We start from the raw sequence: 20,952 nt of genomic DNA on the forward strand, positions 1-20,952 counted from the left end.
CAATAAGCAAACAACCAACTAGCTATTAAACTGATCCAAAATTATTTATCAGATCGCTCACTGCAGGTAAACTATCAGAATTCTAAATATTTAGGACTTCTGCTAGATCCAAAAATAACATTTTAAAATCACATTGAAGGCCTTCAAGCCAAATGTACCAAATATATTAAGTGTCTATATCCACTTATAAACGGAAAATCAAAACTTTGTTTTAAGAAAAAACTTTTGATTTACAAACAAATTTTTAGACCAGCCATGTTGTATGCTGTGCCAATATGGACTAGTTGCTGCAATACCAGAAAAAAGGCATTTCAGAGGATTGTTCCTCCTCGGACCACCACGATTACCAGATGGTCTTCCTTCAGTCCCTCCTCGGTGAGGTTGTGACATGTTCGTTTCAACAATTCATCCATTATATCTCAATCAAATTGAAATAAAATTATTTCAATGCATAATCATAGTGTAAACACAGGTTCAAATATACAATTAATTTTATTGCCATAGGATTGAAAAGAATACAGATGTTTAAACCTTTAGATATTAAGTCGCTCTGCTTTTTCTCTCACGGTACCTCACGGGGTGCATTTTAGGCCAAACTCAGCGTTCATATAACTTATATAGAAAGTTAAATATTGATTGTCCTGAGATTGTCCATATTTCACCACCAGAATCTAAAATTAAAAAAAAAATCATAATAAGTGTTAGAGGAAGAAGAAGAATGTTTAGAGGGACATCCAGGACTCGTAGGTGTAGTTGTAGTTCAACTGCTCTGTATAATTCAAATTAAATCATATTGAATTGTATCAAATTAAGTTATATACTCAGTTAAGTTGAAAACCGGCCTAAGACTAACGAAGTAAGGTTTTTCTCGTATTTAATACGTAAATTCAACTTCGCTTGTGGTGCGCTATAAAGCGCTTTGCTTAATAATTAGATTATTACCACACCACTACCGAAGTTAGTTATAGCTTAACGCATTTGCCATTAACAATAATGAAGAAATTGAAAGAAACAGCTTTTGCCTACACTAACCGCATAGTTGTCCCATCTTTGCTGGGATTCCTATTCATATGGGACAGTTATGCGATTACAGGCAGACAACTGCTTATACAGAAGCGGAATATATTTCAAAGTTGGTATCAAAATATATTGCACTCTATTTGGGCTCATTCACAAAATACCTAACCCATCAAGGAGTGGGTGGGTACACAATATTGCGTTACAAAATGATACGGTTTGTCTAGGGCGTGGGTGGGTTTGTTTAGTTTTGTTACGGGTAAACATTTAAGATAATAAAATAATATAAAAAACTAATTTTCTAATTAAATTCAAATTTGATAGTTATTATGTACTATGAAGGAAGTTAAGGAGGAGTTCACAAAAAAAAAACAATTTATCATTTTTGTGAAATTTTAATAAGATGTTATGCGTCACAGATGGGGGTGGGTGGGTATAAAGGAAATGTTACAAACAAGTCACGGAGGGGTGAGTGAGGGTTCAAATCTGTTTTTTTTTTTTGCGTTATGTGATTTGTGAATGAGCCATTTATCGTACAACTTTATTTTAGTCCGCTGTTGTTAAAGTGCTAATTTAGTAACTTATATTGAATGCTAGAATATTTTGAATATGAACAAAGAGCACAAACTTACTCCATTATTCTTCCGGATAAAGTTGGCTTTCAATTTTGTGCATAGAACAAGTTTGATAAGCAGTTTAGTAGCAGCACCAGGACAGGCCTTCCTCTATCGTGCACATACTCACGACTACTGGCATCAGCATATGTCATACACCACTTCAAAGGAACAAAAGTACTCGATTTCGATAGAGGGCCAAATTCGATCACAAGAGCGCTGAGCCCCAACTTGGGATTTGATCTCCTCCGCCGGCCCCCGTTTCATCACCATTGGCTTCGTTGGCAGCTATTGGGAGTTTCTAGATTTCGTTACTGGTCCGCTTGCTTTGCTCCTCACGTATGGATTGCAGTAGAAGCAGAAGAGTTATCAAAGATAATCCTTTATCCTACTGCTCAAAGTACTGGAATCTCCAGGTTATTTATGTGACTCTGAGTTGCTCTCTTTCTGGATCACATTCTGCTTGATAATTTCTCGATCGCTTTGATTGAGCAGCAGTTACATTGACTAAACTTCGTAACCATAACGCCATCATGCTTACTGCCTGTTCCCTATCAGCTGTTCCCATCAGTCGGACTATTATTGTAGCCAATACAGAATCGACTCGTTCGGAGTAAAATGAATTAGAATGTTGAGTTTTTTTTCCATTCCTTGTCAGCAAGGAGCACGAGCTTTTCCATTTCTGAATCGTTTTCTGAAGATTAGAATAGAAGCAAATATATATAATCATGTAAAGCAATAGAATATTTTAAATCGAACTTACCTTGACCCGTGGGAAAAATATAGCTTTTGTCATCCGTCGTCAGGCTTAATTTTTTTTATCATACTCCAAATCCCAAACAAGTGGTCCAAGGCTACTTTCACCGATACGGTTTTATTTCTCACACTTTACTATCTCGGGGATTCGTACATCAGGAGATACACTTTTCGTGTTGAATAATCTCTGTGGTGTAGTATTAACAGGACACAGATGTACTCTAGTGTTGAACAATCCAGGAAAGCTGACGTTTCGCACCACTATGCATAGCCATCAAATGAAAGGATTGGACTGGAAGGAAAAGGTCAGCAGCTTCTTATTTGTTGCCTCCAACCACGGCCCGTTGTCGCACTCGTTTGATCTGAAAGGATCGAAAATCTTATTGAAAAGTTTACTGTTTTTGAAACACAACCGTGGAAAAATTGTGAAAGAATTGAATCATGAGAGGAAACAACCAGCGGATTCATTCAGAATTATATTCATGAGATGTTTACAGTATTTTCTGCAGCTTCTCACTTGTATGCGTTTCCCAAAGATTATCTTATCGGTACTGCTAATCTCGTATTATTTGTGGATTTACTGAATTCTCGACTTAATTATAGAATAATGTGACCAGATAAATTTTGTGTGAACGCGGGACAAAAAAAAGTTCATAGTTTAATACGTTTTAGTAATACGCTTCAGTCAAATCTTTCAATTTTTGTTTGTTAGCAATGCTTAGTTTGCTAACTGTTTTATACTGGCTGTGCAGTGTTCATGTGCTAAGACAAGACAAGACAAGGCTTAGTTTGCTAATTGTTTGATAAACGGCTACTAATTTTAGAAGTCAAAGCTTTCTTCAAACGTTGATTTGCAGCTCAATGTAGCTGCCATGGAATTTCGTATAATTTTAAAGTTTAGCGGTTACCTATCCGATAACTATAAAACTGTTGCAGCTATCGAATTACAGTTAAAAAGCGTTGCAATTAAGTGAATTTCAGCTGTTGATCGTCTAGTGTACAGAATTTTGTTAGAATTTTTTGGAGCAAAAGAAGCAATGATATCGAATCTCGAAAAAATTTTCCTGGAGTTTCCTGGAGGAGTTAACTAAGTCCGGTTTTATTGTTACATTGTCTTAGCATTTCCTAATAACTTAGTTAACTTAGCGACTTAGAATTCCTCTGATAATTTCTACGGGAATTCCTCCGGAAATTACTCTGGGAATTCCTCTTCTGAGGTGTATCTCCCGGAGGAGTTCCCGAAGGAACTGCCGGAGGAGCTCCCGTAAGAACTCTCGAAAGAATTTCAGGAGGAACTCCTAGAAGAATTCCTAGAGGACCTCCCGGAGGAACTCCCACAGAAACTTCGGAAGAACTTCAGGAAGAATTTCCATTTAAATTTCTGAAGAAAGCCTAAATGATTTTCTAAAAAAAGCCTGAATGAGTTCCTGGCAGAGCTACTGGTGGAATTCCCGAAGGAGCTCTCGGAGGAATTCTCGTAGGAACTTCCGGAGCAAGTTCAGAAGAAACTCCCGGGAGAATTTTCAAAGGAACCCCCGGAGGAAATGCCAGTGAAACTATCAGAAGAATCCTCGGAAAAAATCGTGGAAAATTCATCTTATAGACAAATCTCGTCTAGCTGAAACCTTTGTAGGGGTATATAGCTGGACCATCGTCATCGTCAGAGGACATCTCGGAGAATTCCCTGAGGAGCTCCCAGAGAAATTCTCGGAGGAGCTTCTGGGTGAATTTCTATATAAATTCCTGAAGAAAACTAAATGAATTCCAGAAAGAAAGCCTGAATGAATTCCCAGAGGAAATTCTGGAGAATTTCCCGGAAGAATTTTCAGAGGAACCCCCGTAGGAACTGCCGATAGAACTACTGGAATAATTCTCGGAGGAAATCCTGGAGGAACTGCCGGTGGAACTCCTGGAAGAATTCCCGGAGGAGTTTTTGGAGAAACTCCTGGAGGATCTCCCAGTGGAAATCTTGATGTTTTCACCGGAATTCTTTCAGGATTACTTTGGGAATTAATCTAGGAATTCCTCCGAAAATTTCATTTTCGGTATAATTTCTGTATAAATGTTCGGTGGAATTCCAGGAGAAATTCTTTGAAATTTTCACAAGAAATTATTTGAAACTTTCAGGGAAAATTTTATGGAATTTACACCAGAAATTCGAAGATTTTTTCGAAATTCTCAGGAATGTTTACTGGCAGTTCTGCGGAATTTCCAAGGAATAGTCTTCACGGTTAGATGACTTTACCCATTAATGGGTACTATGTTATTGTTGATATTATTCCCACCGTGAAAAATTCACCCATTTTCTTGAAAAAGCGCCACTACCCATTAAAATGGGTAGTGGCGCTTTTTCAAGAAAATGGGTGAATTTTTCACGGTGGGAATAATATCAACAATAACATAGTACCCATTAATGGGTAAAGTCATCTAACCGTGTTAGGAACTTCACGGTGCAATTTATCAGAATTTTTTATGAGAAACAGCACGAAGAATTATCGGAAGAATTCCCTGCAGAACTTATAAAGGATCTCGTGTAAGATTTCTTGGAGTAAATAATGGTGAAATTTTTGGATTATTTCCCGGCGAAATTAATGGTGAAATTCCTGAAGACATTGCCGAAGAAGTTGCTGGAGGCATTCTTAAAGAATTCCTGATAGAACTTCGGATAGAATGACTGGAGGAAGCTTGCATATTGTTTTTTTTCTGCCTATTTGATAATAAATATTATTTCAGAGCGGATTTGTTTAGAAATTCAAATATCATTATTGTAGATCCAGTTGAAAACCGAGCTGAGCTCTCGCGACAATCGCATTTTCTCCCATTTACAAGTGTCGCAACTGCATCGCGGGTGGTGCGCAGGATAGCGCACGGCTATAGCATAGATGCGCATTACTCGCGATGCAGTTGCGACATCCAGAAATGGGAGAAAATGCGATTGTCGCGAGAGCTCAGTTCGGTTTTTAACTGGATCCACAATATTTTTGTTTAATTTACTGTTTAATAAACGCACATCGCGAACGTTGCATTGTGGGCATGAATGCGTCACGTTTATTAGCGTTGCGTTCTAGTACAAAACGCTGACTTCAACGCCCAGCGCAACGTGCTATTGTGATCCAGCCTTTACTGTTGGTTGTGGATTTCGTTTCAAAGTTTTTGGAACTTAGGGTAAAATCAGCAGTGATTCAAATCGTTCGGGGCTGTCAGTTTGAATATGAATCTGAAACATTCATTTTCCCAGCAGCTGTTCTAGATTCATTTTTTATACCAGTCAAATGTCAAAAAAATAAAACTGGTATAACGCTCCGTTCTATTTTCTGCAGATTTGAACCACGATTGAATCACGAGATTCAAATATTTCCCAATTGTTTTGGTGTATGAATGCGTCATTTTATCTACGGATCAATCCACTTTGCAATTACGGCGCCTTTCTTGGCGCCAACATGATGATTTCATTTAATTGAAAATTTGAAAACCATGAATGGAACACTGCTGGGGAAACCAGCGAGTTTGTTCTATTTGGCTCCAGATTCAAACTAGAATAGTGGTCGAAAATTTGGAATGAAACTGAATCACTCCTGATTTCACTCTTAGAAGGAAATAGTACCAAGCACTAATATTCATGTGTTTTCATAAAATCACTAAAAAATTACGAATTAGAAGACCCAAAAAGTTGCCCCCCGCCCCCCTGCTCGAAATCCTGGCTACGCCCATGGGCATCGCCAATCCTTCCAATGGGTTGTACCGATCAACTTCCCAACGAGATTGCCAAATCTATACAAAACACTTCCTTTTTTTGTTGCACTTTCAGCGACTTCTATGGTATATATATGCATCTATGGTATACACCCAGGTTTTTTTTACACGGTTTGGTTTTCGTCGTTTAAGACCTTCAGGGTCAATGAAGCAATGAGTTAACCCCATCAAAAAATTCACAAAAAATCAAAGAAAATTCAGGGGGTATTTTAAAAGCTGTAAAAGTTCAGGTTAACCGAGAAATTAACGAATTCCAACCGCGTAAAAAAAAACCTGGGTGTATATATTTCATGTACTGGAACTTTTATAGCCATTTATAATTCCGCACCATGATAACACAAAAATAACACGATATGAAAGCCTATTTCGATGAGTTTGAGGTTATGTTTTTAATTTTTAAGGTGTCCCCAAGTAACCACCAAGCATTAATTAATGCATGTAATCAATCACAGATCAGCATGTTAAATGCTAACTGCATTAGATCAGTTTTACCGATGTAAAGATGCATTTATTCATCGCCTGTCAAGCAACGATACACTAGTTCAGCGTTACGAATGCAGAAATGCATTACTTATGTTTTATTTCAACATGTCAAAGTAATGAAGCATTATTTCAATCGTAAAAGGGCCTTTTTCCACTATAAGTCAACTTTAATTGCTGTATTATTTGCAAGCATATATAGCTCCATGGTTACTTGGGTCAGTTCTACCCCCATATAGAGTGTTCAGTTTGCCTCAACAGGTGAACATATTTAAAACTGTTGGAAATATTGTAAAAATCAAGGAAACTTGTCACAAATGCATGCCAGAGCACTGTAAATAACAGAATGTTGCTATGGGATGACCAATAATTGAGAAATCATCTTCTATGGTAAAGTAAAGCTTATTTTATGGAAAGTGAAACTTATAATTTTTAATCATTTGGAAGACATTCTAACTTTTTTGTCAAATTTATGCGCTATGAAAATAAAACAATGGCTTGTACGCTATAAATTAGTTGTTTATGAAAGGATTATAGAGTTCGCTGCATTGAAAGTAGAAAATTGATTGAATTAACAAGAATATTGGGGGTGTCTAATCTGCCCCGGGTGTTCATAATGCACCCTGGTCCCCTACCCTGATAAAATAGAAAAAAAATACGGAGGGGCGTACTTTTAAAGAAGGAATCATATCCTCCTTCAACTTAGACCGGGCAGATGCGAGCCTTCAAAGAATAAAATATGTCCTCCTTTACCTCAAGCAGGTGCCTGTGTAAAACTAAGAAATGACTGAATTCTGCCTTTTGAAATTCCGCCTTTCGTATTTCCGCCTTTTGTAATTACGCCTTATGATATATACCGTTTTTTGTTACATGTATAAGGAGATCTGCCTTTCGAGGTTCTGTCATTTGTGATTCCGCCTTTCGTGTTTCCGCCTTTTGTTAGAGTCCCTAAGAATACACTTGAAAATGTAAATTTTTGCAGCATGTGCAAAATTATTATAAGATTTGAAGTTTATAAATAAGGTTTTGACACAAAAATAATTAAAATACAGGTTTAAAATACATCAAAATCAGAAGATCTACATATTTTAATTGAATATTGTGCACACATGTTTGTACTGATACAAATCTGAATTTAACAAACAAATATTTTTTTACAAAACCAGTCTCTATGGGGCAACATGGGCATACCTGCACAGAGCAAGATATCAGACCTGAATATGCGAACAAGTTCAAATTTCAGTTGCCAAATACAAGAATATTATCATCTATGTAAGATTCATTACGAAAAAATTACAACACCGCATTACTGCGATTGAAACAGAAAAAAATGACTATTGATCGGCTATTATAAAATATGGCTATTCAAACGGTAAAGAGTGGCAAATCGGTTCGATCCGCTGTTGTGCGGTTTATTATTTTTATTTGGTATGGAATATACTCTATGGAATATACGTACAACAGCGTACGAATATCATATCCTTCCATATTACCACACTTTTCTCTCCTAAAAACACGTTTTGGATGGGCGGCCTATACTGCCCCAAATGGTGGCTCATATTGCCCCGTATAGTCGGGAACACACATTAAAATCAATACATTTTCAAAAATGCATTCCAACAATTTCCAAACGCATTTTTCACCATTCATCGACGTAATATGAAAGGTAACACTCCCTAGTATAAGTCAACTACATTTGAATGATGATTTGTTGAGCTTTTCAGCGCTTTTCGGAACGATTTCCTTAGGTGGCCCATATTGCCCCGATCACTCCTATATCAAATGGCAAAAACAATAAACTACCGTAGATAGACGCTGCAGCAACGAAAAAGTCTTTGATAACAAAAATTAAAATTAAACCTTTTTTCTAATTATTCTACAGTTCGTTATTCATCATCTTACCTTATGTGTTATCTGCGCCCTCATCCGCAACTCAGGCGATTCCTCCTCGGACCACTACGATTACCAGATGGTCTTCCTTCAGTCCCTCCTGAGGTTGAGGTTGTGACATGTTCGTTTCAACAATTCTGTCGAAAAATCGCATGGCGGGAATGAGTAGAGCACACCGGTTGCTTCCGTTTCCTTATTGAGTAAGGATATAACGCCGGCCGCTTCTTTCTGCTCCAGGTAGGACACGAGATTACGCAGTGGACGCGTCTGAACGCTGACATCATCCGACGATGCTACCGATGACGTCGATCCCGGCATGCCGAGGAAGATTGCGTGCGACGATGACGTCGATATGCGCTACTGCACATCTTCCAACTTGGGTTGATCGAGGCGTAGTAGCAGAGTAATACGAAGGTGGTGTTTACCTACCTCGTCCTTCATCAGGCTGTCCACTATTTTGTTGTTTCCGTCCGTTAGGATTCACCATCGGCTCCTGATCGACGCCATTCATCATTGTCCCCGTGGTGCGGTGGGCCATCACTATGAAAACTGCCACGGAAACCACCACGCCCGCGGAATCCTCCTCTGCCGCGGAACGGTCTTCCACCATAGCCGTACAATGAATTTTCCTCGTATGATGCACCACCTTCCGGATATTCGTAGTCGGGGGCGCGACGATACTCACCGCCTTCCTCAAAACCTCCACTGCGCTTTGAGAACGATGGTGTTGTTCCGTTATCAGCAAAATCGATACGAATACGACGATCCGGTGCCCCTAACGGGAATCCACGCATTTCCTTCACAGCAGCCGTAGCAGCATCAATAGAATCGTACATGTAGGCCTGGGTGTCCCCTTTGTTATATTCGATCTTTTTGATGGCACCAAAACGGTCGAACTCACGCTCCAACTGAGTAACGAAACGAACAAACAACAAACGAACCGAAACGACGTCACAAGGTGAGGGAGAAAAACAAACAAACTGTCAAAACGTCAAGAGGGGTAAGTCAGCGCTCGTAAAATATTTATGTAATTCGTCACCCACGAGGGGTATTTTCTTCAAAATGAAGAAGAAGACATGGTGCCCGATTTTCTGATGGCTTTGTACCGGACATTTCGGTCTATGTATTCGTCAATGATATAACCACGAGCTTCATTAAAATACAGTTTTTTCTGTAATAGTTATTTTCTAAAAGTAATGAGTTTACCAAGTTTCATTAACTGATATGCAGGTGAGGTAAATTATTATATTAGTTTCATACAAAGTTCATTGCATGGCATTATTACATTTTCAGATTACCTCATACTTCATAATCGGAAAAATGTTTAGCTGATAAGCAATTCGCCAACGCATGAACGCTATATGAACAACATCACTTATATCCAGTAAAACTCGCCAAATTATTGGCTAGTCGGAATCAAATTAACTCAATAAACTACCAGAAAATTGCGTAAACGTAAATTAGAAGATGAGTGAAATGTATAGATAAAAATTATGATTTTGTAAATAAATTACAACATTATTTTAATCGACAGTTTCCAAGTGTTTCATTAGTATCATCGAACTATTATTTACTTTTAATAATCGATAAAAGTACACGAGACGCATTCTGCTATTTTGCGCAAAAGCATTCCATAAATATTTAACGTGTTTTTCATTTCGATTCTTCATTAAATTCTATAACATTGAACGTTCCATTTTGTGACGTTTGGGACTGGATTTACACGTTACTTTAGTATGCTTGTCAAGTAGTGAAAATTCACGTGTGAAAACAGTAGCATGAGCGTGTAGATTGCTTTCAGTATAGTGATTCCTGCTGGAATCCAGTTGGAACTGTAGGTGTAACTGGAGTTCCGGTTTAGGAAGACCTCGGGCTAATATATTTTGTTAGTCAATGTAGGGCTACGTAAGACATTGCATGTACGCGTAACAGAAAATTTCTTTTCAAAAAGCAAAAGAAATTATGGCAATTCGTAGATTTAACTTTTCATTTTTATTTGTAGATCCAGAAAACCCGGAAGTGGGTAAACCCGAAACGGTGGTAAAGCTGCTGAACCTACCCGCATGGAAGGATGTCTAAAAGCGAACAGGAATCTACCTCATTAAGACACCAACCCATGAATGTGTCACGGGTTTCATTTTATCCATTGCACATTTGAGCATAATCACCATTTTGTTTTCAAACCGCTAGTCGAAAGCACACCCTTCGTCGATCCCCTCACCTATAAAATAAATTCGACGAGCTAAACCGAAACGGCAATAACGGTTATAACTTCCCTCGCGGTTTTTTCTCGTCGCCATTTTTTTTATCTCTGTAGTTGCGCTGTGCAGGATTGTCAAAGGAATCTCCACAGTGAAAACATTTCCGCAGTATTTCCAGCAGGACTCCTGGAAAAATTCCGCAGAAGACCCGAAGAAATACCAGCAGTATTCCCGATACAGTCTCCGCAGGATTCCCGAAGGAATCTCCACAGGATTTCCGAAAGAATCGTCACAGAATTCCCAAAGTAGTCCCCGCAGAATTCTCGATGGAATCATCACAGGATTCCCAGCAGTATTGCCGAAGGAATCACCGCAGTATATCCGATAGAACTCCTCACAGGATTCCCGAAAAAATCTCCGAAGTGTTCCAGAAGGAAAACCAGCGTAATCGGAAGAAGAAATTTCCGCAGGAGTCCCGAAGGAATTGCCACAAGATTCCCAAAGTAATCTCCCCAGGATTCTCAAACAAATCCGCGAAGGATTCCCGAAGGAATTTTTGCAGAATTCTCGAAAGAATCATTGCAGGATTCCCGAAAGATTCGTAGCAGGATTGCCGAAGGAATCCGCACAGTGTTCATAGTTGAAAAACCTCCGAATGCAACCTAGCAGTATCCCCGAAAAAACTCCAGCAGAAAACGATTAGAATTCAGGAATCCTTGAGTTCAATGAGCAATCCATTTTCTTCATTTTTAAATTGTTATTATGAAAAACAAAATAAATAAAAAGAAACATTCACTGATTAATATTTAATATGTTTCCATGTTTTCACTTTACAAAATGAAGCATAAAAAGAAACAAAACAGAAGATGAATCATTAGGTACCAATATCTAAACCATATCTAGCAAAAGTCTAGAAGAATTGTGGTTCTCATGTCTAAGAGATATCTCTGCTTTATCTAGAAGATCCTATATGTCAAATCCCTTTCGGTTCAAACGGTTTGCTTGTCTAAAATTCGAGGTAGATACCGGTGTAAACGGTTGTTGCATTTGAGGCGGATTTGAGGTGTGAAAGGTTCTAGACATCGAAGAAAAATATCTAGGAGACTCAACTTTTTGTCTCAGAGATATCGCGGAGATGTCTAGAACAAATTTCCGAGTGGGTAGGATCGGTCGTTTTGTTCAGTACACAGAAAGAAAAATTATTCATGAAATTAAAAAAAACGTTGGTTAAAATAAAAAGTTGCGTTGGTTCTTTTTCGTAGAGAGTTCCGTTTCTTTAAAAAAAAAGTACGAAAACTTTTCTACACCCATATTCCAAAAGTGGCATGCGACTCTGAAAATAAAAGTACAAAACTTTCAAAACAACATTGTCAAATTAAAATAGTCACACTGTAGAAAAAAAAGTTTAATATTTTCAATCTGAGACGAAGTTTTAATTTCCCCAAAAAAGCTTGTTTTTTTTTCATTCCTCCATTCATGCTTTTCTTTATAAATTAAATTTATTCATTTTTTAAATTTTATTCCATATTGAATTTATTTTAAACCTAAAATTTATTAAACTGAGCAGGTTTACAGGATGTCCTCATTCGTGTAAATCGTCGTGTTATGACTTGCAGCTTCCAAAACTACCGGCGCGGCCTCGGGCGCGGCTTATCCAGCGACCCCAGCCACTCTTGTAGATTTTAAAACGCGCCATAGTTTTCAGCCATGAACCGAATCTGTAAGAAATAATAGCAAATCTTGCATGAAAATCGTCATATTGCCCAACTCCATTCAAAATATTGACGCACCGGAATTGGATACCATTTTTCTATAAGAATTAGTATACATACTGGTATCCGGAACTGCATCGTTTCAAATAAGTAAAAATGCGACTTACCTTTTGATTTCATAGATGTGATCAACAATTCCACTGCACAAATTAGAAAAAAAAACTTCTGCCGATGACAGTGGCGGCTGACTTAAATCGCTGCTGTTTTGTTTTTATTGTCGTTTTTGCACTGAGAAGAAAAGGAATAGATAGATGAAATAAATAGCATGATGTTTTCTTTCCTCTTCTTACCCATCTAGTATATCGATTTGTGTATGACAGTTTAATAATTTTCAGGTTGAATAAAAGAACTTTTATTTATCGTCGGGAACCGAAGAAAGAAAAACTCTCAAATAAAAAAGTAACTTTTAACGAGACTAATTTAATTTTTAATTTTAAGAAAATCAAGCACTTTTCAAGAAGAAAGTGCAAAACATTCTGTGAAACCATGTTTGTTTTTTGTGTGTACAGAATATAAAGCGTTTGAGGTTGAAAAAATTATGCACGCTATTTTTTAGGCTCTACAGTATGTGTCCCGATTTTTTAAAATGAAAGCCTATAATATGTTATGTAACCGCTGCTTAATTAAGCGTGAACGAATAGGATATTGGTTTATAATAATTAGGTGTGTATCAACAGTGATTTTTAATCTACGGAGGGTGGTTCAAATCATGTATGAACGTAAATTGTTCAGATGAGCACCCATGACTTGCCGCGTAGATAGCGCGAACTGTAAACCGCGAGTTTGTGATGAGTGTACGAAGGAAAAAAAAGAGTGAACGTCGGGAATTGGGCGATCTAGAAATTGTTGAAAACTTAACACTGTATGGTTGAGACGAGTGATAGCGATCTTTTTTTTATTTGAAGAGCGCAATTCCCTATAAGTGATTGGGATTTATCGAGATTGCATCATTGACGAATACATAGACCGAAATGTCCGGTACAAAGCCATCAGAAAATCGGGCACCATGTCTTCTTCTTCATTTTGAAGAAAATACCCCTCGTGGGTGACGAATTATACTAATGACACACTGGTGGTACAAGTACCATGGTACAAGAATCTTGAAATGAGTTCCGTACTGATTATTGTCTTTATCAAAGATAGTCTTGGAATAATTTTCTTGTCCTCTTGTACCATGGTACAAGTACCACAGGTGTGTCCTTAGTATTACATAAATATTTTACGAGCGCTGACTTACCCCTCTTGACGTTTTGACAGTTTGTCTGTTTGTTTTTCTCCCTCACCTTGCGACGTCGTTTCGGTTCGTTTCGGCAGGAACTGGAAATGCTTTTGTTTGCTACCAAACGTTGGACATGGCTCACCGAGCTAAGGTTGAGTTGTCCGGTCAGTACATTGGCAAGTTCCAGTGCAAGATAGGATACGGTAAAGCTACTCCGACGACCAGAATTTGGGTTGGTGGTCTTGGCGCATGGACTTCGATTACTCAGTTGGAGCGTGAGTTCGACCGTTTTGGTGCCATCAAAAAGATCGAATATAACAAAGGGGACACCCAGGCCTACATTCTGTACGATTCTATTGATGCTGCTACGGCTGCTGTGAAGGAAATGCGTGGATTCCCGTTAGGGGCACCGGATCGTCGTATTCGTATCGATTTTGCTGAACGGAAACATCACCATCTCAAAGCGCAGTGGAGGTTTTGAGGAAGGCGGTGAATATCGTCGCGGCCCCGACTACGAATATCCGGAAGGCGGTGCATCATACGAGGAAAATTCATCGAACGGCTATGGTGGAAGACCGTTCCGCGGCCGTGGAGGATTCCGCGGACATGGTGGTTTTCATCGTGATGGCCCACCGCACCACGGGGACAATGATGAATGGCGTCGATCAGGAGCATATTTGGCAATTATTCATTGCCCTATAGTCCAGGAGTCTAAAATTCAGTTTCTTTTTTATTTAATTTAGATTATTTGATATAATTAAAATTTATTTTTTTTATAGTTGAATTAAAACTTGATTTTAATGCAGTTTTAGTTTACTTTACTGACTACATGTTGAGGAGTTTGCTGTTGAAATGTTCACACTCGTTCTGCATGAAGAAATTCAAACAATCTAATAAATAGCTATACAACTATAAGCTATACAGCCGTTCTATGCATAACACTAGACATAACACTCGTCAAATTTGCATCGTTCACTGATTTATTGGTCAATTCCAGTCTTTTTTTTTAATTTCAAGTTCCACATTAGCACATAATTACTATTCGTTTGATTCTTAGTTGCAAAACTTTCGTAAGTTTCTGACAGAGCCAATGGACATTGCATGCCAGTTCCTTCTTAGAGCATGATGTTTACAGATAGCAGTAAAAACCTATAGTATCTTAAAATATAGCCGAACATTTTGAATGTTTAGCCCTCAGTTTAATCTTATTCAGACTGTTCTTATTTGAGAATATCATATGTGCAGGTCAAAATCGAATTTTTCAACTCACGACAATCAATTTTTCTCCTATTAGTCGCAAGTTCATTACTGCGCATCTGGTGCGCTGCATAGCACATATGGTTGCGAACAATGTGCACCAGTTGCGCAATGATGCGCTATAAGTTAAACGCGAATAAAATCGGTTTTTGTGACTTCGAATTTCGATTTTCAACTGGAATCATGATACCTTCCTGAGAATTTGATGAAGCTGTGGGGAAAGAAGGAAAGACACAATTCTCTCTTATAAATTAAATTGATGTTTTTACTTAGAGAACTTAGTAATGGAGTAATAAAACAGTGTATAGTCTCAGAATAATTTTTATTGCAATTTAAAATAACAATCAAATAATAGAAGTCTTGAACACTATAGAAATAATTTAGAGTTAAATACATTTATTCAAAACAACGAGTATTTCGATATTTGACAAAATATTTATGATGTCACTCGAAACTGAAATCAAAATAATCTAGTAATAACTCAAAAGGGGCCCTCCTTAGCCGTGCGGTAAGACGCGCGGTTACTAAGCAAGACCATGCTGAGGGCGGCTGGTTTCGATTCCCGGTGCCGGTCTAGGCAATTCTCGGATTGGAAATTATCTCGACTTCCCTGGGCATAAAAGTATCATCGTGTTAGCCTCATGATATACGAATGCAAAAATGGTATAACTTGGCATAGAAACCTCGCAGTTAATAACTGTGGAAGTGCTCAATGAACACTAAGCTGCGAGGGGGCTCTGTCCCAGTGTGGGGATGTAATGCCAATAAGAAGAAGAACTCAAAATGGATCTGAGGAAGATCTATTTAATTTATGTACCTCACAAATACACCCAGGTTTTTTTTTACACGGTTGGAATTCATTAATTTCTCGGTTAACCTGAATTTTTACAGCTTTCTTAATACCCCCTGAATTTTCTTTGATTTTTTGTGAATTTTTTCGTGGGGTTAATTCATTGTTTTATTGACGCTGAAGGTCTTAAACGACTAAAACCAAACCGTGTAAAAAAAAACCTGGGTGTACCATGTACTAAAATCAAATAATTCATTTTGAATGCGCCTGAGGAATGAGCATTAAAGAATAAAACATTTTCTTATGAAGTTGAACTTCATTACAAACGTTGAAGAATTTCGAATATTAGGTACTTAACGAGAATTTATTTTTCCCGGCATGAAATTTTTTTGCCGATGACTTCAATTTCCCTTCTGTTTCCTGGTTCAATGGCTACCCTGAGTCTTTACCAAGGTGGTCCATAATAGGGACTTTCTATTGCGAATCCGCCCTTGAGCTGTGGATGTCCATGTGCTGCCGATTGTCCATCATCCGAGAGTGTTCCGATTTGCTGGGCAGCTGTCGATTTGCTGACGAGATTTTGCTCACTCTATGCGCGTTGTGGGGACAGGTGGGGACCACATTGGTGATAGGTTCAGTATATGGAGCAGTCCGAATGTTCATCTGACGACCACTGGCTATACTGGTTGCGGTCATTGCCAAGTGTTCGTTGGACACTTTGGGTTTTTCGGAGGTTTGCCATGTTCATCAGGCTAAAATAACAGGAAATGTAAGTATGAAAATAGCGCAGAGTTTATAGTGCAATTACTTACCGGCTGGCTTTCAAGTGACGTTGGTATTCAAGGCGTTGTTTCTCCAGGTTTTCGTGTCGATCCATGTCACAGGGTGGTTGCTTGCTATTGTCCTCCGATAAGGCAGCTTCACGTTGGGTGTTTCCGACGGTGGGATGTATGGTATTCGCTCGGTTTTTTCGTCTTGCGATCGCGACTTTACTTCACGGAATTCAGTGGGAGTAGCGTTTGAGCTGTTTATGTTTACAGCAGTTCACAGTAGGGTGACCAGATTATTTTTTGATGAATCGGTAGCCTGGCTGAAGAATAATCAGTAGTTATCGGTAGGCCGGGAAATGGATCAAATCGCATCGAACAATCTTTCAACTACATACTCACCCAGTTATTATAAAATATTGTTTTATTTTAATAAAGTTTCCACAAAAGATATTTTAGTTACTAGATAAAGATTATCGCTTCGGTTCCTTTTGTTCTGCTGTCCCAAGCTGTCAAATCGTATGGATTTTCCTTCTTTGACATTTAGCTCCCCTATCCTCGCCAGCAAAAGATGTTCCGGACAGCGACGACAGCGACAATATTTATCTAGTAACTAAAATATCTCTTGTTTCCACCCCTCCGTTAGACCAATATAGTACAAATGAAGGAATTTATATTTATTCCGGCCTGATTGAACTTTTATTTTAACAAAATTTGTTTAAAATAACCATTCAACTTAAATCTAATTCAATTTATTTTAAATTTGTTTCAATTTAATTGAAAAACAGAATCAATTTGTTTAAATTTATTCCCAAGTCTATTTCAGATTAGGTTTTTCTTAACTTACATTTAATTGCAATTCATTTTAATTCAAGCTTTATTTAATTTCAATTTAGTTTTAATTCAACTCACATAAAAATTTTCTTCAATTTTAATTAATATTATTTTTAATCTATAAAAACTCAATTTCTAATTTTAAAAACAATTTCATTTTAGTTTATATTTGCTCATTTTAATTGAAACCAAATTAAGATTTAAATCAACCTCATTTTTATTTCAATTTTGATTTTATTTTATACTTTAGTTTAGTTTATCAATTTAGATTAGTAGAGTAGTTAGTAACTATTCTCACAAGAAATAGCCAAGTTGTGTTTCTGTTTCGGTTCTTCGTGTCAAAGCTTCTTCTTACTGTAGCAACTAACACAGTTTAGGTATAACAACTTACATGAATGTACTAAACAGTAACCGTTTATTTCTCCCATGATCGCATCGCATCCGGTACTTTTGGGGCATGTCTATAATCATCATCACTTCCTGGGTACCATCGAATTCGTACTGAAAATCCCGCGAAACATCGCCTTCGGATGGTTCTTGCTGCGCAACATTTTTCTCGGCCTGGAAATGTCCAAAAACTCACGGTCTTACTCAGGCACAGTATACTCGTACCCATACGTTGTTTTCCTAGTTTTTCACCTTGTCTTCACTAATGTTCGGGGCCAGTTCTGCTCCGTATTTTAATTTTTCTGTGGTTTACTGCACTTTCCACAAATTTTCATTAGCAACGGCTGTTGAGAAAAACACGAAAGCTATAAACAACAAATCAAGAATGACGTTCCGTAAAATCCAATTCAAGCATAATTTTTCATAACGACGTATGTAACAAATATGAGGATTCGAGAAATCCTTTGCTGAAAGTTGGCAAAACTTTTCTAAAACTGTTTTAAAACTAAATCTTTTTTCAATACTTTTTCCGCTGGCATGCATCATTACAAGACACGTAATAAGCGTGCTTCACAGTAAAGCTCAGTTCATTCAAATTCATTGTGAAAAACGATAAAATTATACATACACCGGTATGCTACACGTACACGGCTGCCAGAAATGTATGGGAAAATTACCTTCGAAAAACATGTTATTGGCCGAATAACACCAAAGCGCGAATAACATGTTATTCAATCAATCGTAGTGCGGATATAGTATTATAGATATTTTTATGAAACATATTGATTTAGATTATTAATTTTGATGTTTTATATTTATCTAATTACAATGAAAACTAGATTTGTTTACAATTGTCAGTTCCGCCCTTTTGAAATGTTGATGCCGAATTGATTTTTGAATCAGAAACAGGAGGTAAACAAAAATGGAAATGACAACTGTTGTCAAACTGACGTGATTTGAATTGAGGGGCTTCTCAATGGTCGAGTGATTGAAATAATTGTAATCCGTCACTCCCCAGGGATAGTGGTGCCCGAAAAAATGGCCACCACTCCGTCTATGTATTCGTCAATGATTGCATCGTTGGTCCTGCCAAGTATTTTTAATTTCATGTTTTGATTTTTGGGAAAGAAAAGTATTGGTGATGCCATCGGGTAAAAAGAGTACCACCAGACCAAATCTTTGCCCGCCTGCTTCCACAGAACCAGGCCTCCGCCATCGTCAAACGGACAAAGTCTGCTCCATCGTCTATTTACGCCGTCGGGTCTATTTCTCGCGGTCGCCAATGCTATTGGATCAAACCTCCCCCATTCTACTATGCTCAACAAGACCACTGCGAAATCCAGTGTTTGCTATTCGCCATGTGCCGACCTCATACGGGATGTAGTCTTCGAAGTCTCCTTGCAGTTCGGGTTTACTGCCCACGGTGGTAACTCTCGTGGTACATCATCTCTGCCGATTTCGAATTCTCGTTTTTTCGTCGGCTGTACAGATTTCGGACCGGAGGTCTAACGTCACGAGCGTCACCAGTGTTATAAGCAGCAAACCCGCTAAGCGCCAAACCCGGAAGCGCCAATTTGCAACGACTACATGGACTTCGCCTTCAAGAACCACCCACCCCAAAAACTGCGTTTGATGGCCAAATCGTTCGCGTTCCACCTAAAACATAAAAATGTTGGATATATTTGTCGAATCAAGAAATAGTTGTAATAATATTACAATGTTGTTTCGAGAATTGAATTATACTCCATTAATGCCTGCTCAGGTAACAATAAATAAACAATGCGAAAACAGTTGCTAAGATACGATCACCGTCGGAAAAAGCTCAGCGTCGGAAACAGTTCGGCGTCGGAAGCAGTTACTGTCAGATTTATTTATAGCAGCCGCCATTATGGCGAACGTGGAAAGCTGGATACACAGGAAAGAATCAGGGTTGCCACATTTAAATCTGTATTTTTTCTTCAAGTAATCTTCATATCTGTATCTCAAGTCAAAAAATCTGTATTGAAAATCTGTATCCATTTGAACCCAATCAAAATGGTTTTTGAACAAACTTTGTTTTGAAAAAGATGCAAATTTGATAATTTGTAAATAAAATCTGTCAAGAGTCCGTCTTTGATTATTGTAGCAATGTACGCAATAACTTTATTGGACCAACCACATTGCTCAGTTACACTAAACCCACTAAACAGAACTACTGATTAATTGTTTCAAGGCTAGATCTGAATCCGCTTTATTATTGCTTGAGATTTTTCCGAGACTCTTGTATTCAAATATACTCTGAACATTTTACGGAGCATAATCTGGTTTCAAAACCGGTGAATTGCATGAACTGCTAATAAAAAAAATTAACATGTTCTGTTTTTGCCTTTCTCGTACAACAAAGTTGTACCGAAAAGGCTATCATTTCACTCCGAAAACGACCTTTTTATCGAGGACTCGTAGACCCTAGTGTTATATACTAATCGACTCAGCTCGACGAACTGAGCAAATGTCTGTCTGTCCGTGTGTGTGTCCGTGTGTGTGTGTGTGCGTATGTGTGTGCACACTAAAACATTAGCCAACTTTTCTAGTACTAAACCTTAATCGATTTTACCGCAGCAAGTTGCATTCGATGGAGAATGTTTTCTTTTTGTTCACTATTGAATTTCAAAACGGTTGAACTTCGCAAAAAATAGTAAATATTCAAATAGTTATCACATATGATTATTTCGGTATGAAATGCTCTCGGATGACAAGGTTATGTTCTCCCAAGACACAATTCGAAACTGACAGCATTCAGTTTTATAACAAGTTCAGTCTCAGCATCATGATGTCACATGAAAAGGCCTTTTCCATCGTACACCGAAGAAAATGTACACTGAAAACCAAAACTGCCCAAAAGTGGGTTGTTTGTACTCAAAACCATGTTTTGGGCCAATAACCCAAATTTGAGTAAAATGACTTTTCTGGCACTACACGGAGAAACACGTTTACTCATTAATGGGTACTTTTTCTTTGCTATCTCTTTCCCTCTGCTGAAAAATTTACCCATTTTGAGAGAATAAGTGGATCTACTCATTTAAATGAGTAAATCCACTTATTCTCCCGAAATGGGTAAATTTTTCAGCAGAGAGAAAGAGATAGCAGACAAAAAGTACCCATTAATGAGTAAACGATTTTTACCGGGTAGGTAGTTTGCCTTTAATCCCATGTAAACAATTTACCCAAAGCTGAGA

At 37.9% G+C, this 20,952-nt stretch overlaps 2 long non-coding RNA genes across 3 annotated transcripts; both read right to left on the minus strand.

Annotated features, from left to right (window-relative positions):
- Window positions 1-473: 473 nt before the first annotated feature.
- LOC134212330 (uncharacterized) lies at window positions 474-9,647 on the minus strand. The gene is made up of 4 exons (XR_009979244.1): window positions 8,523-9,647; window positions 2,395-2,749; window positions 1,650-2,325; window positions 474-671 (listed from the first exon to the last, which is right to left on the minus strand). It is a non-coding gene; the product is annotated as an uncharacterized LOC134212330 (long non-coding RNA).
- A 4,168-nt stretch (window positions 9,648-13,815) lies between these two features.
- Window positions 13,816-18,154, minus strand: LOC134216451 (uncharacterized). 2 transcript variants are annotated; one of them, XR_009980675.1, is made up of 4 exons: window positions 17,990-18,154; window positions 17,742-17,911; window positions 16,562-16,839; window positions 13,816-16,501 (listed from the first exon to the last, which is right to left on the minus strand). It is a non-coding gene; the product is annotated as an uncharacterized LOC134216451 (long non-coding RNA). The 2 variants fall into 2 exon arrangements; XR_009980676.1 differs by having other exon boundaries at window positions 17,969-18,154.
- Window positions 18,155-20,952: the final 2,798 nt, after the last annotated feature.

The sequence above is a fragment of the Armigeres subalbatus genome, chromosome 2, assembly GCF_024139115.2.
Source record: "Armigeres subalbatus isolate Guangzhou_Male chromosome 2, GZ_Asu_2, whole genome shotgun sequence".
NCBI classification, from domain to species: Eukaryota; Metazoa; Arthropoda; class Insecta; order Diptera; family Culicidae; genus Armigeres; species Armigeres subalbatus.